General features: G+C 38.1%; 1 long non-coding RNA gene across 1 annotated transcript; it reads left to right on the forward strand.

Moving 5' to 3' along the window:
• The first annotated feature begins 1,954 nt into the window (after window positions 1-1,954).
• LOC128557485 (uncharacterized) lies at window positions 1,955-8,521 on the forward strand. The gene is made up of 4 exons (XR_008371182.1): window positions 1,955-2,218; window positions 2,632-2,692; window positions 5,386-5,470; window positions 8,387-8,521. It is a non-coding gene; the product is annotated as an uncharacterized LOC128557485 (long non-coding RNA).
• Window positions 8,522-9,162: the final 641 nt, after the last annotated feature.

Raw genomic sequence — 9,162 nt, forward strand, 5'->3', positions numbered from 1 at the left:
ATTCCCTTATCAAATTAAGACATCTGGGTAAGAAGAGGCACTTTGCATCTGTTGCCTAATAACTGTGCACGTGAAAGGTCTGCCAGACCAGTCCGGTCATGACACTGAAGTATTCCATTATAGGGTTTGCTGGAATAACGGTTGGAACAGGTATACGTCAGCATTCTGAACTGTTGAAGATACACGGAGCAAATGCTTCAGACCGGAGGAATAGGAAGCAACGGTAGTCATGGAAGACCGTAAATGCTTCAGACCGGAGGAATAGGAAGCAACGGTAGTCATGGAAGATCGCAAATGCTTCAGACCGGAGGAATAGGAAGCAACGGTAGTCATGGAAGACCGCAAATGTTTCAGACCGGAGGAATAGGAAGCAACGGTAGTCATGGAAGACCGCAAATGCTTCAGACCGGGGGAATAGGAAGCAACGGTAGTCATGGAAGACCACAAATGCTTCAGACCGGGGGAATAGGAAGCACTGGAAATTTGAAGCAACAGGAGTTAACAGATATTTCACTCACAATTTAAAGTGAGGAGCTATATTATGCATTTCTTGTGCTTTTTTGCTGGTTCATTTTTTTTTATTTCTCTCTTATGGCAATTTTTAGGTATTTAATACCTAGAACAGCAGCTATCACATGGTTTTTAATTTATCAGTATTACTTAAAACTAGAATGTGTCTGTAGGACACAGGGTGTGCCCACCCACTGGTACATTTGTCACAAATAAGGGGAAATCATTCAAATGTTTGCAGTCTTAATGGGGTATAGCCTAAAAAAATAATAAAATGGATTCATTATTCTATACCATATACTTTTTGAGCTATGAGCATCACAAACAAAAAATCCACTATTTTGGCTATTTCAAGGGCCATAACTCTGTAATGAACGCTAAAATTCTCAAGAAGAATGCCAAGTGTGCAAGGTCACATTATGATAAAGACTCAAGCAAGGTTTCATGAATTTTGAGTGAGGCACATAATTAGGTGAAAATGTGCATTTTTTGACTATTTCAGGGGCCATAACTCTAGAAATAGGGGGCGGACCCAGATGAAAAATATGAGGTGCGCAAGTATCATGATAAAGATTCATGCAAGGTTTCATCAATTTATATCAAACACTTTTGAGCTAGGCGTGTCACAAGGTGAAAATGTGCATTTTTAACTATTTCAGGGGCCATAACTCTAGAAATAGGGGGCGGACCCAGATGAAAAATAGGAGGTGCGCAAGTTCATATCATGATTAAGACTCATGCAAGGTTTCATGAATCTATATCAAATACTTTTTGAGCTAGGCGTGTCACAAGGTGAAAATGTGCATTTTTTTTACCATTTCAGGAGCCATAATTCTAAAAATAGGGGGCGGATCCAGATGAAAAATAGGAGGTGCGTAAGTTCATACCATGATAAAGACTCGTTCAAGGTTTCATCAATTTATATCTTATACTTTTTGAGCTAGGTGTGTCACAAGGTGAAAATGTGCATTTTTGACTATTTCAGGGGCCATAACTCTAGAAATAGGGGGCGGATCCAGATGAAAAATAGGAGGTGCGCAAGTTCATATCATGATTAAGACTCATGCAAGGTTTCATGAATCTATATCAAATACTTTTTGAGCTAGACGTGTCACAAGGTGAAAATGTGCATTTTTGACTATTTCAGTGGCCATAACTCTAAAATTAGGGGGCGGAGCCAGACGAAAAATAGAAGGTGCGCAAGTTCATATCATGATAAAGACTCGAGCAAGGTTTCATTAATTCATATCAAATACTTTTTGAGATAGGCGTGTCACGAACTTCGAACGGACGCACGGACGGAAGGACGGACGCACGGACAAGAGCAAATCTATATGCCCCCACCACTCATGGAGGTGGAGGGGGCACAATTATTGTTGCCATGTCGTCTTATGTTCCTTTCTTTTACAGCTTTTTACTTTTGTTCCTTATAAATTTGTTAATAGGGAATCGATCTTACCGATTTTCGTCGCGAAGCGACGAAAATCGGGATCGAATCCCACTACGGTAACATACGAGGGTATCCAAACAACACATACTATCCAAATAAAAAAATATGGAGTTCCGGTTTAGACCATGGGCGTGCGACGACCCCGATGAAATTCGGGATATCACGGTCTTCGTTAATGTTAATAAGCGTCCGTCAGATCAGTAGGCGAAACGCAATATCCGCACAATAAGATGTCTGCGACTCGAAAGAATATTCAAAGTAAGCTGTTAATTTTGTTGCGCCAGAAGCTAATCAGCCGGTAACGTGACTACACTGATATAATTTGTGATACAAACATGCTTTATTCAATACTGAGTAGCATTTTTAAACGGCGACATTCTGAACATTTTTATATTTAAGAGTGAGAGTGGATACACGTTACACTGGCGCCGACATTTTGAAAATTTGAGGAAACAAAAACATTCTCCAACCAGTTCTTCAGCACGGGGAATGAGAGAATAGATTCACCTTTGTGTCGCTTTTCAGATCGTATTTAATTAATTTCCGGTACTTTAGTTTCTTTGAACTTCTTTGTTACTAAGCCAGTATTGAATTTTTAAAATTAAGAAATCCGTGATTTTACTTGCAGGCATGACTGATTAATTTAATGGAATTATTTTACTTTTATATAGAATATGGACGGCACTCCATTACAGCATGTGCATGGTTGGACCTGTTGACATTTTTAGAAACGTGAGTAACTAACTTTCCACTGTATAATAAATAATGTAAACAAACACCCACCCATAAAAAGCATAGAAATTCCTTATTTTTTACATTTTTATTTATTCATCAATTTGAAATGGCCTTTTAGATTATTTTTTTCTTAAGGCTTACTGCATGTATACACAGTAATTAAGTTGAGCTTATGATTCTGCCGATAAGCTGTGCTCGGCCTAAATATAGCATTATAGGGAATCGGATCGGCTTATAGAAAAAAATATAGGTTTTAAATAGGCTGGTAACATTGCCCGATCGGGCTTTCGACATAAAAACTAACATTTTTTTGAAAAATAGTAAAGATATTTCTTTCAAACTTGGTTCATCTGTTCATATGACACAAATTAAAATAAAAATAATTAACTTGGTTGCCTTCAGTTTTGGTAGAATTATTTCCCCTTTTCAGATTTTTATGACGCATAATTTTTGAAGTCCAAAAAATTATGTGTTAATGCATTACATTATGCTATTGGTGTTTGTTTCGTATATTCCACACTCATTTGACACCATGCAAATTGTCAACAGTCGAGGTAGCGTTGATAAGCGCAACTTGGCGCAGACATGCAATTCGGCTCGATCTTTCTTTGGAATATATGTAATACTGTTTACATCATGTCGTACTGATACAACCACATTTTAAAATAAATTCGTATTGATACATCCACGTTTTAAAATAAAGTCATATCTGATCCCTAACAAGTTCGTAATTACAAAAATACAGCCCTTATTTGGAGTTCTGAAGCATGCTCGATTAGTTGGTCAGACTTATGAAGGAATTGAATTCAAACTGTTCCATAAATGCAAGAGTTTAAGAGTTAGTCAGAACCATAATCATGCAGAAGATGTAATTACTTTCACAAATCACAGGGCTCAAATTTTGGACTCGCTAAATGCAAGTCAATTTCATGGAATGCAAGTTAAGATAAAAATTTCACACAATTTATTTTGTAAATACAAATAATAGTCAAAATTGTTGCGGTTTTTGTTAATGTTTGTAGATTCGCTTTCATTTGAGGAAATTGAGGATAACAGAAAACACAACATCTTTTTTGGTTAGCCATTTTTTGTTGAATGGATTACTGATTATAAAGAAATGTAGAGGTCTATCTTATAATTAAATCTAGAACGCAGGCTATCTTACTAATTCGTACATGTACAGTATACAGTTGAATCGCTATTTAAGTAGTTAAGTTACGCCATCAATGATGCGTTCCGAATTACTTTGAAGGTCATTTTGAGTTATAACGCACAAAATTGTACACCAAGGAAAACCGTGCAAACAATATTGATGTTCTAGCATGATTTTTTTAGGATATTCTAACATTCTTAATTGAAAGTCTAAATTTGCAAGTAGATTTCAGATTAATTAAGCAACAAGAAAAAAAAGCTACATGCTAAAATTTGCAGTACGTTGGTCAAAAAGTTAAATTTGAGCTCTGCAAATGCAACTGAAGCCGACTCACATTACTTTTTGTCCGATGCATTCAGTTCCTGTTCTCCTAGGAATCACCAGTCGAGCATGTCCCAAACAATATGATGAAGTATTTTGAGGGTATGAGCTAGACCAGTTGTTTTATGGTTCAAAATTCAGCTTTAAGTTCGGGCATGTGAAATTGGTGTCAGGCTTGGAAAATTTTCTAACTGGTTGCCAGCATGGTTAGTTGAAATCTGAATTTTGTACACTGCACACATACTCAAATACGTTTAAAGTTTTACGTTTATGAATCATGACCGTCAGATACCAATAAACAATTGTAGCATTTTGTCGGCTCCTGTGTTCATACTAAACTGAGGAAGGCAGAACAGATTCTTCTAGCTGCTTTACCAGTCTGTTTTTGCCTTTTCATGATACCGAGCAAAGTGAAGGTCAAAAGACCACCAAGTCAAAAAAGGGACCTGGAATTCACTGGGATAAAGTAACGTTCATACCTGTCAAGACACACGCATTGCGCGTGTACCACACGCATTTCGCCTTAGATCACGCTCAACGCCTACTATTCAAGGTCACACGCATGTTAAAAGAAATAAAGCAATCAATTGTTTTTTTCGTAGAAAATTATTGAATCAAACATGCAAGGTGACGTTGACACAGCGTTTTTATACCGTATAATACAGCTTTTACATTCACCGGTGCAACATGTTATTTCTACCGCATGAATAAAAATCACAAAAAGTAAAAATGGAGGAGGACTATTCAAAACCAGATCTATTGTGTGTTTAAAAGTCTAAATTTTCTATGTGAGGGCGTTTCCGGCTTTTAAGGATCATCGCCCTCCAGACCCTCACGCGGGAAACCTTCCCTCATACTCCGATCACACTCGTGGCCTTTGTGGAGCCTTGACAGCTATGAATGTTTGGCTGTTCTGGCTGGTCAGTCGTGTAAACAAACCTACTCATACAGTGACTTTTCTTTTTTCAAACTGAAATTTTTAACCGCATTTACTTCGTTTCATTATACATTTTGACAAAATTTGCTACTGTTTTATTTTCATTAAAAAAAGTTTTCAATAACAATTTCTCCAGCCATGCCAATGATATAATTGGGGTCATCTTATTGGCATGAAAATTGATAAACTGCAAAAAGGATGTTAGCTCTTAGACCTTTGAAATTTCAAAACAGCTGGTTGTCCATGTTTTCTTAATTTGCCCACCTTTCACTATTTCAGGCATCTTGGTCTATATACAGAGTATTGTTGTACTGCTCCAAAGTGCTTGTTGACAGACTGAAACCACTTGCTTGCAGCTCATAAGGTATTTCTATCTTCTGTCTTTATTATATAGTTGCAGCTGTGCACCATGGGAAGCAGTTTCAATCAATTCAAAAGGCATGATATACTGTATACAAATTATGTCTCCCCCAGGAGACATATTGTTTTTGCCCTGTCCGTCCGTCCTTCCATCCGTCCGTCAGTCCGTACGTCACACTTCATTTCCGAGCAATAACTGGAGAACCATTTGACCTAGAACCTTCAAACTTCATAGGGTTGTAGGGCTGCTGGAGTAGACGACCCCTATTGTTTTTGGGGTCACTCCATCAAAGGTCAAGGTCACAGGGGCCTGAACATTGAAAACCATTTCCGATCAATAACTAGAGAACCACTTGACCCAGAATGTTGAAACTTCATAGGATGATTGGTCATGAAGAGTAGATGACGCCTATTGATTTTGGGGTCACTCCGTCAAAGGTCAAGGTCACAGGGGCCTGAACATTGAAAACCATTTCCGATCAATAACTAGAGAACCACTTGACCCAGAATGTTGAAACTTCATAGGATGATTGGTCATGAAGAGTAGATGACTCCTATTGATTTTGGGGTCACTCCGTCAAAGGTCAAGGTCACAGGGGCCTGAACATTGAAAACCATTTCCAATCAATAACTAGAGAACCACCTGACCCAGAATGTTGAAACTTGATAGGATGATTGGTCATAAAGAGTAGACGACCCCTATTGTTTTTGGGGTCACTCTGTCAAAGGTCAAGGTCAAGGTCACAGGGGCCTGAACATTGAAAACCATTTCTGATCAATAACTAGAGAACCACTTGACCCAGAATGTTGAAACTTCATAGGATGATTGTACATGCAAAGTAGATGACCCCTATTGATTTTGGGGTCACTCCATTAAAGGTCAAGGTCACAGGGGCCTGAACATTGAAAACCATTTCCGGTCATTAACTTGAGAACCACTTGACCCAGAATGTTGAAACTTAATAGGATGATGGTCATAAAGAGTAGATGACCCCTTACGATTTTGGGGTTTACTCTGTGAAAGGTCAAGGTCACAGGGGCCCCAACATTGAAAACCATTTCCGGTCAGTAACTTGAGAACCACTTGACCCAGAATGATGAAACTTCGTAGGATGATTGGTCATGCAGAGTAGATGAACCCTATGATTTTAGGGTCACTCTGTTAAAGGTCAAGGCCACAGGGGCCTGAACATGGAAAACCATTTCCAATCATAACTTGAGAACCTCTCGACCCAGAATGTTGAAACTTCATAGGATGATTGTTCATGCAGAGTAAATGACCCCTATTGTTTTTGGGTCACTCCGTTAAAGGTCAAGGTCACAGAGGCCTGAACATTGATAACCAGTTCCGATCAATAACTTGAGAACCACTTGACCCAGAATGTTGAAACTTCATAGGATGATTGAACATGCAGAGTAGATGACCCCTATTGATTTTGGGGTCAGTCTTAAAGGTCAAGGTCACAGTGGCCTGTTCATGTAAAATCATTTTTTGGAAATAACTTGAGAACCACTTGACCTACAGTGTTGAAACTTAATAGGATGATTGGACATGCAGAGTAGATGACCCCTATTTATTTTGAGGTCACTTGATCAAAGGTCAAGGTCACAGGAGCCTGAACAGTGACTTGAGAACCACTAGGCCAAGAGTGTTGAAATTTAGCGGGATGACTGGACATGCCAAGTAGATGATCCCTATTGCAGCCAAACCATCAGTCTCTTTGACTTTCACTCCTGCCCCCTATTGACTTCTTCCCTATGGACTTTGCTTTGGGGAGACAGCGCTTTTTTACAAAAGCATTTTCTAGTTAGTATTGTGTGAACAGATTTTTGCGATGAGTCAGTGCTTTAGAATCAAATACCAAGGAAATTAGGCGTAAAAAAAAAATTTGGTCTGTTTCCGTATCCTAAACTACCATAAAATTTTGGCCCGACCCTAAATGGACGGTCCGTCCGCCTTTGTTTTTTGAGAACATTTTTTTCAACTTTTTGACAAAAAGTTGCAAAAACTGCACTTTTATGCTTTAAACATGGACAGTGATGTTATAAATCAACTTACTGATGCTCTAGAGGCATAACCCCCTATTTGATTCATTTTTGACACAAAAATAATTCCAAAAAAGTCTCCCTAAAAAAAATTTTTAAAAAACCCAAAGAAAAAAGTTTTTCCGACCTACCTCCCTAATTTTTTATAGCATGTTACCGGAAACAAAATTTTTTTTTTTAGCCCTTTTAGTAAAGACTCCATTTCATTTTCTTGTGATAAAGCATTTCTGGACAAAACCATAATTTTAAAAATTTTAAATACATGTATGCAAATTTAAATAATTATTAGCCGATCACCTGTCACAGGGTGACAACATGAGTTGATGTCCGTCATGTGCTCACAATTTGTAAAAATCTTCTTCAGAACCCACTGGGCAGATTTACACCAAACTTCCAGAATGATCATGGGTGGTCCTCTTTCAAAATTACCCAAAGATTTAATTCCATATATGAACTCACCGAAAAGAAAAACTTTGAAAATGATTTCTTGTCAGAAATTGTTAGCCAGCAGGGTTTTCATCCTTATATAACAGAGGCCTATATTCAGCCGTTTCCCAATCCAAAAATATTGCATTTTTTCCAAACATCCAAAATGCAAGGTAACTTTTCCCCAAAAAATCACATCAACAAAGGGTTTTTTAATTTTATTTACATTTTAGTGTTACCACAGGAAGCGGTCTCAGATATTGATTTTTTAGCTCACCTGTCACAAAGTGACAAGGGAGCTTTTGTGATAGCGCGGCATCCGTCGTCCGTCCGTGCGTCGGTAAATTTTTGCTTGTGACCACTTATAGGTCACATTTTCATGGGATCTTTATGAAAGTTGGTTGGGGTCTCTTTTTATAAATTTTACAATATTTGATTTTTTTTACAGGTTCACTTCTTGAGAGCAGGCAGCTACAAAATGGAAGGTCAACAAATCCAGTATATTTGAAAAGCAAGAAAGAAACACCAGAAAATATAAAAAGACAAAAGAACAAGGGAATTTTAATAAAAAAAAACTTTTAAGGATAGGAATTCAGGAATTATTTAGAAAATAAATATTTTTTGAAAACCCGCAGTGTTTGACTAAGCTCTGTTACTTAAAGAGATAATGTGATTATAAACATTGGTTTTGTTATTGTCGAGCCCACTTACGGAAGGGAAGACATAGTTGTCCAAATGTCCATTCGGTGTATGTGCGTGCGTGGTCCGTCCGGATTTTTGTCCGGACCATAATTTGGACATGCATGGGCAATCTTGTTTTATATGGTATGAATGTTAAACCTCAGTGGGGACGGAGTGTCATGCACAAGCCCCGGGTTCCTATCTAAAAGGTCAAGATCACACTTAAGGTCAAAGGTAAATCAAAAATGACGCCCGGAGCATTTCTTCTTATGCATGGAGGGATTTTGATGTAATTGGCACAATTTTTCACCATCATGAGATGGAGTGTCATGCGCAAGAACCAGGCCCCTAGGTCTGAGGTCAAGGTCACAGAGGTCAAAGGATACAAGAATGACAACTTTGTCTGGAGCATTTCTTCTTCACGCATGGAGGGACTTTGATGTAACTTGGCACAATTGTTCATCATCATGCGACGGAGTGTTATGCATAAGATCCTAGAATTACTTCCCTTTGTTGTTACTATAAATAGCTTACATTTGTAAC

Source organism: Mercenaria mercenaria, chromosome 5 (genome assembly GCF_021730395.1).
Source record: "Mercenaria mercenaria strain notata chromosome 5, MADL_Memer_1, whole genome shotgun sequence".
Taxonomy (NCBI): Eukaryota; Metazoa; Mollusca; class Bivalvia; order Venerida; family Veneridae; genus Mercenaria; species Mercenaria mercenaria.